We start from the raw sequence: 6,885 nt of genomic DNA, 5'->3' as shown, positions 1-6,885 counted from the left end.
ATCCAAATATACTAATAATATGCATATCTTAGCTTCTGGGCCTGAGTAGCAGGCAGTTTACTCTGGGCACGCTTTTCATCCGGACGTTTCATATTATGTTTGGATCCCAGGAAGAGTAGCTTTCGCAACAGCTAATGGGGATCCTAATAAAATACCAAATACACCCCCCCCCCCCCCTCAGAACAGCCTCATTTCGTCAGGTCATGGACTCTGCAATGTGTCAAAAACGTTCTACAGGGATACTGGCCCGTGCTGACTCCAATGCTTCCCACAGTTGTGTCAAGTTGGCTGGATGTCCTTGGGTAGTGGACCATTCTTGATACATACGAGAAACTATTGAGTGTGGAAAAACCCAGCAGCGTTGCAGTTCTTGAAACAAACCGGTGCGCCCGGCACTTACTGCCATACCCCGTTCAAACGCCATACCCCGTTTAGTATTGCCTATTCACCCTCTGAATTGCACACATAAACAGTCTGTCTCGATTGTCTCAAAGCTTAAAAATTATTCTTTAATCTCTTCCCTTTCATCTACACTGATTTTAAGTGGATTTAAAAAGTGACATCATTAAGGGATCATAGCTTTCACCTGTATTCACCTGGTCAGTCTGTCATGGAAAGAGCATAATTCATAATGTTTTGTACTTGTAAAATAATCAATTGAAACACGTTTTAAACTGCCCTGTTGGCACCAGGGAATTCAGGTGTATTGTGTTTTGTAAGGTATTCCATAACTGTGGCGCATTAAAACTAAAGGCCAACCTTTAACCAAACTTTGTGGAAACAAGCAGGACATCAAAAGTTAGCCAACCTTGCAAACGGGTTTGGTATCTCAAATTTTTATATTTCAACAGGGAAGTGGGATATTTTGGAAGCTTGTGGAGCATAACTTTGTAAAGATGAAGGGAGTAATGAAGTGATCTACGGTATTTTAGTGAGGTCCAGTTGTCCCTTAACAATATTGATGAGTTAGTTAAGAATTAAAATGGGTTTCTTTTATAGGAATAGGGAATGCATTTCGTTAAATACCAGAAAACAAATGATTCAGTCGACATTGATTCCGGCTTTAGAATATAGTCTATATGAACGCAGCTACCACTGTATTGAAGCCATTGGACGCAGTTTATCATAGCGCCAGCGGAGATTTACGCATGAATATCTTGGTGGGGCAAACAAAAAAGGAATAATTGGGACGCATGCCAGTAAAGCCACTACACAACACAACACTAAACAATATGTTAATTGCACTATAACGGTGACAAAGAATGCCCACAAACTGTTATGGCCTACATAAAGCAGTCCCAACACCTTACCACTGCTACACCTGGCTATTAGCGGAACCTTGTTTGGCAGCGAAACAGCTTTCCCACTCGCCTTTTCCGGGTCCTGACCAGGCATCCGGCTCTTTGTCCTCTTTACCTGCGTCGCTTCCTCTTGTAAATAATGGGGATGTCGGCCCTGTCGGGTGTTTGGAGAAAGTCTTGTGCATCTTGCTTGTTGAAGATAAAATCTTTGTCTAATCCGAGGTGAGTGATCTGTCCTGATATCCAGAAGCTCTTTTTTGCCGTAAGATACGGTTGCAGAAACATTATGTACAAAATAAGTTACAAATAACGCGAAGAAAACCACAATATAGCACAATTGGTTGGGCGCCCGTAAAACTGCTGCCATTTTTTCAGGCGCCATTTTGTCAACTTGAACAGGAAGGTGGCGTTGTGGTCCATCGTGTGCAGATGTTGTCATCAAAGTCTGGCATTCTCTGGATTTATGGTGCTTTCAAGCAAACGGAACTGGGGAAAAAACAAGGTCGACTCATGATGACGTCAGTGATCTTCAGGTCGTAACTCTAGAAAGAGGCCCGAGATTCCGAGTTGGATGAACGTTCAAAACTTATTTTTTTTCCGGAGTTCCAAGTTGTCTTGAACTCACTGAAGTCAGATTTCCCAGTTCCCGAGTTAAGTTGTTTTGAGCGCGGCACAAATCTTGCTTCATTGACAGCATGACTAATGTTGAATATTTATAATTTTAAGCTAGGAAAAGAGACACTTAAGACAAGACTTGGTGACCATACAGCCACTCCATTGAACAGAATGCTAGTGATTCCTTTGCAATTGTCACGCCCTGACCTTAGAGATCCTTTTTATGTCTCTATTTTGGTTTGGTCAGGGCGTGAGTTGGGGTGGGTATTCTATATTCTATGTTTTGGCCGGGTATGGTTCTCAATCAGGGACAGCTGTCTATCGTTGTCTCTGATTGGGAACCATACTTAGGTAGCCTTTTTCCCCACCTGTCTTTGTGGGAGGTTGACTTTGTTTAGGGCACTTTGCCTTTGAGCTTCACGGTTTGTTTTTGTAGTGTATATTGTTTTGTTTGGCTCACCACGCTGCACCTTGGTCCTCTCCTTTCAACAGCCGTGACAGCAATGCTTGCAGTTAGCCACTGATTCCTTCCAAACCACTCATAGTTGAATTTGCGATTTCCAACTTGTTGTGTAATGTTTATGGCCGATGAGCGCCGATACGTTTTATCTATAATTTCTCTTCATTATTTATAACGTAACAGTTGGAAAAAGTACTAAATTGATACTTGAGTAAAAGTAAAGATCTCTTAATAGAAAATGACTCAAGTAAAAGTAAGTTACCCAGTAAAATACGACTTGAGTAAAAGTCTAAAAGTATTTGGTATAAAAAATACTTATTTATCAAAAGTAATTGGAATTGCTAAAATGTACTTTTGTGAATTGGACTGTCAAAATGTAACGAGTACTTTTGGGTGTCAGGGAAAATGGATGGAGTAAAAAGTATATTATTTTCTTTCGGAATGTAGTGAAGAATGTTGCCAAAAATATAAATAGTAAAGTAATGTTCAGATACCCCCCAAAAATACTTCAGTAAAAATACTTTAAAGTACTACTTAAGTACTTTACACCACTACCCAAATGCCTTCACACCATTACATTAGCGTACTTTATATACTGTTACACACACACTTATCACATAGTAATCCATACATAAGTTAAGGCCATGCAACCTGAGTTAAAACCTGAGTGAGGTGCACATGTACAGTACATAAACAGATGCATGCGCCATATATTTATGTGGTGGACCCTTGATACGGTCACATGATATTGTTGTGGTATGTCACTAAATCACGTTACGACCACACATATCAATATTCCTTTTATATATCAATATTTTGCTAAGTCTTGCTAAGTGGATGTGTCTCTACAGAAGGTGTAAACGGTACAGTCAAATGGTTACTTGCATATTAGCAATATCAGAAATAGATAGTGTCAATATAAATAAAATAATATACAGTATGTACAAGAACAATATCAATAACGATAGCAGTGATAGACGAGGTAGTTATAAGCATACAATCAGGGGTAAAGTGGCTGAGCAGCAGGATAAAAAAAAAAATAGTAGCAGCAATGTATGGCGTGTGTGTTAGGAGAGTCATTTGAATAGAGGCACTGCAGATAGGGCTGATGACTGGTCCGTCTGAACCACGCATGAACAAGGGAATCTATATTCGGAGAGCCTGTTTCTGTCCTGCCCTTGACCTTGGTGCAGGGCATGTGATGTCCATAGCCTCTTTGTCTCAAAACTCCCTGATCTTCTCAAAAATATAAGTTTGTCTAGCTGTGTCCAGTCCTGGCGATGATTGTACAGGCAGATCATCTATGGGAGGAAGGATTTCAGCGTTGCGCAGCAGCTGAAATCTGGTCCCGACTGAGTCCAAACGCTCCTTGGCAACAACAACACCAGGCTCCAGAGCATCGAAACTGTAAAAAAGGATGTAACAAAAATTAATTAGAAGACATTACAACCTTGCACAACATCAATTCAACTCCCAAGTTTATATAAGAAGAATAACCTCATGCAATGCCAGGAAAATTATATTCACGTGAAGTGCTGGTACTGCTTGATCTGTGGCAGCGGCCTGAAGTACAGAGTCAGGTGTTGTTGCCAGCCATAGCTTTTCACAACACCAGCAATCTCAGACAAAGTGTTCACTACGCTCTTTCTGAAGCGCTGCTTGATGAGGCCGGGGGCAGAAATAATGTGAGATCAATAATAGTGCCAATCATGTTGGAGGTCAATTAAACAATCAAAACATATTGTTTATGCTTTACATACCAAGTGTTGTCATCGATTCCTTGTAGAGACGCCACACTGCTGCTTTTGTCACATAGGATGGCAGCAACTATCCACCAAACTGTTTGTGTCCTGGGTGGCGTCCTGGTAATACTATTGCATTATCCTTTGTGTAGTTGTTGATGAAGTTAACCACACGCTGCAAGTCCTCATGCTTCAGGTGTAACCTGTGCTTGCTTGGGCCAGCTCTCTTTGATGAGGCATTAGACCATTCTCCTTGTATGACTGGTGGAGGAGTCAGGCGTGTTTTACTGATGCTGAAAGACAAATTCCAGGAACAAATATTTTCGCATTACTATACAATAGATGCGAAATGGCATTCTGAGATATCACTACACACAGTTCATACACGTAATGTTAGCTAGATATTCAGCCATCAGCTGGCTAGCTAACAGCAAGCTTTAACTAGCAATACAAACCGATTGTCATAGCTAGCTAAAGTTAACCAAATAGGTTAAATGTTAACTTGCAATGAAAACAACTTTCTGACCATATTTGAAACGTATATCTGAAACTGTAGCTAGATTCTTACCCGTATACATGGATGAAAGCTTCACGGCAGACTGCAACCCCTTTTATTAAATAAGACGTCCTGTGTCATTTCCGTTTTGGATGTACAGCTTGCTTGGCCCATTGTATCAAGTCCCTCTGGTTCACACTGACCGTGTGCAATGCCATAAGAATCATCAGATCGTCCTCCCTCTCTGACAACAACACTGTTGATCGTCGTTTCTTCCCCATCAAGGTTTTCAATTAAAATGTTTTTAGGGTCAGAAAGTGTCAGCATGGCATGATCGTTCTCTAGAAAGTAGTCCATCACAACTTTTTCCCACTGACCTTTGTCGATTAGCGCCTGATAAATTCAGGGCAGCAATGTTATTGAGAGCAGTAGCAACATATTTGCAGTTCTCCATGGCTAACGGTATATCTTTAGCAAAAACTGCAGTAGAAAGGATTATCTACGCATAACGAGCAGCTCATTTTATAGACACAAGATGCTACACCGCAGAACAATCTGAAACTCATCTCTCGGCATGTCCAGCCCACTCATTATCTCAGCCAATCGAAGGTTCCTGACTTTTTCTTTGGCTAAACCAGCTAGGCTCTTAATTTAACAACTTTATTCATATTTACAGATGACAAACATTTGTTATTAAGCCACATTAAAGTTCACATGTTCGAGAAGACATTTCTGCCAAAAACTGCATTTTGATAAAAACATTTTATGCTCAAACGGCTCTCCTGTGAAGCCGCGACATACGCCTAGTTTCCTGAAACGGGTCACAATATATACATATAGGTAGGGGTAAAGTGACTAGGGAATGGGATAGATAATTAGCAGTTGCAGCAGCATATGTGATGAGTCGAGTTAGTGCAAACGGGTTAATGCAGCTCTTTGGTTGACTATTTAGCAGTCTTATGGCTTGGGATAAGAAACTGTTGGTTTCAGACTAGGTGCATCGGTACTGCTTGCCGTGCGGTTGCAGAGAGAATAGTCTGACTTGGGCGGCTGGAGTCTTTGACCATTTTTAGTGCCATCCTCTGACACCGCCTGGTATAGAGGTCCCGGATGGCAGGGAGCTCGGCCCCAGTGATTAACTGGGCAGTAGACACTACACTTTGTAGCGCCTTGCAGTCAGATGTCAAGTCGTTGCCATACGAAGCAGTGATGCACTCAGTCAAGATGCTCTCAATGGTACAACTGTATAACTTTTTGAGGATCTGAGGGTTCATGCGAAATCTTTTCAGCCTCCTAAGGGGGAAGAGGCGTTGTCGTGCCTTCACAACTTTGTTGGTGTGTGTGGACCATGTTAATTCCTTAGTGATGTGGACACTGAGGAACTTGAAGCTCTCGACCCACTCCACTACAGCCCTGTGGATGGGAGCGTGCTTTGGCGCTCCGTTTTCTGTAGTCCATGATCAGCTCCTTTGTTTTGCTGATGTTGAGGGAAAGGTTGTTTTCCTGGCCAGGTCACTGACCTCCTCCCTATAGTCTGTCTCATTGTTGTCGATGATCAGGCCTACCACCATTGTGTCGTCAGCAAATTTAATGATTGTGTTGGAGTCACCCGTGAGGGTCCCACGTCAGCATGGCAGATGTGTTGTTGCCTAACCTCACCACCTGGGTGCGGCCCGTCAAGAAGTCCAGGATCCAGTTGCAGAGGGAGGTGTCCAAGCTAAGTAATGAGCTTGGAGGGCACTATGGTGTTGAACACTGAGCTGTAGTCAATGAACAACATTCTAACATAGGTATTCCTCTTATCCAGGTGGGAGAGGGCAGTGTAGAGTGCAATAGAGACTGCATCATCTGTTGGGGCAGTATGCGAATTGGAGTGGGTCCAGGGTGTCTGGGCTGATGGCATTGATATGAGCCATGACCAGCCTTTCAAAGCATTTCATGGCTATAGATGTGAATGCTACATGGGCGATAGTCATTTAGAAAGGAAAGGGGGATACCTAGTCAGTTGTACAATTGAATGCATTCAACTGAATTGTGTCTAATGCATTTAACCCAACCCCTCTGAATCAGAGAGGTGCGGGGGGCTGCCTTAATTGACATCCACGTCGTCGGCGCCCGGGGAACAGTGGACAGGTTACCTTGGCGTTCTTGGGCACAGGGACTATGGTGGTCTACTTGAAACAGGTAGGTATTACAGACAGGGTAAAGGACAGAGTTGAGTTGAGCGGTCAGAAATAGCGCTCACAGCTCACGCTTCAGCATTCCACTTCC

The 6,885-nt window shown here is 42.5% G+C and overlaps 1 long non-coding RNA gene across 1 annotated transcript; it reads right to left on the bottom strand.

The window, feature by feature from the left end:
* Positions 1 to 2,949: 2,949 nt before the first annotated feature.
* LOC139584069 (uncharacterized) lies at positions 2,950 to 6,151 on the bottom strand. The gene is made up of 2 exons (XR_011676689.1): positions 3,904 to 6,151; positions 2,950 to 3,781 (listed from the first exon to the last, which is right to left on the bottom strand). It is a non-coding gene; the product is annotated as an uncharacterized lncRNA (long non-coding RNA).
* Between the last annotated feature and the right edge of the window lie 734 nt (positions 6,152 to 6,885).

The sequence above is a fragment of the Salvelinus alpinus genome, chromosome 9 (assembly GCF_045679555.1).
Source record: "Salvelinus alpinus chromosome 9, SLU_Salpinus.1, whole genome shotgun sequence".
NCBI classification, from domain to species: domain Eukaryota; kingdom Metazoa; phylum Chordata; class Actinopteri; order Salmoniformes; family Salmonidae; genus Salvelinus; species Salvelinus alpinus.
This window is presented reverse-complemented; position numbering and strand designations above follow the sequence as displayed.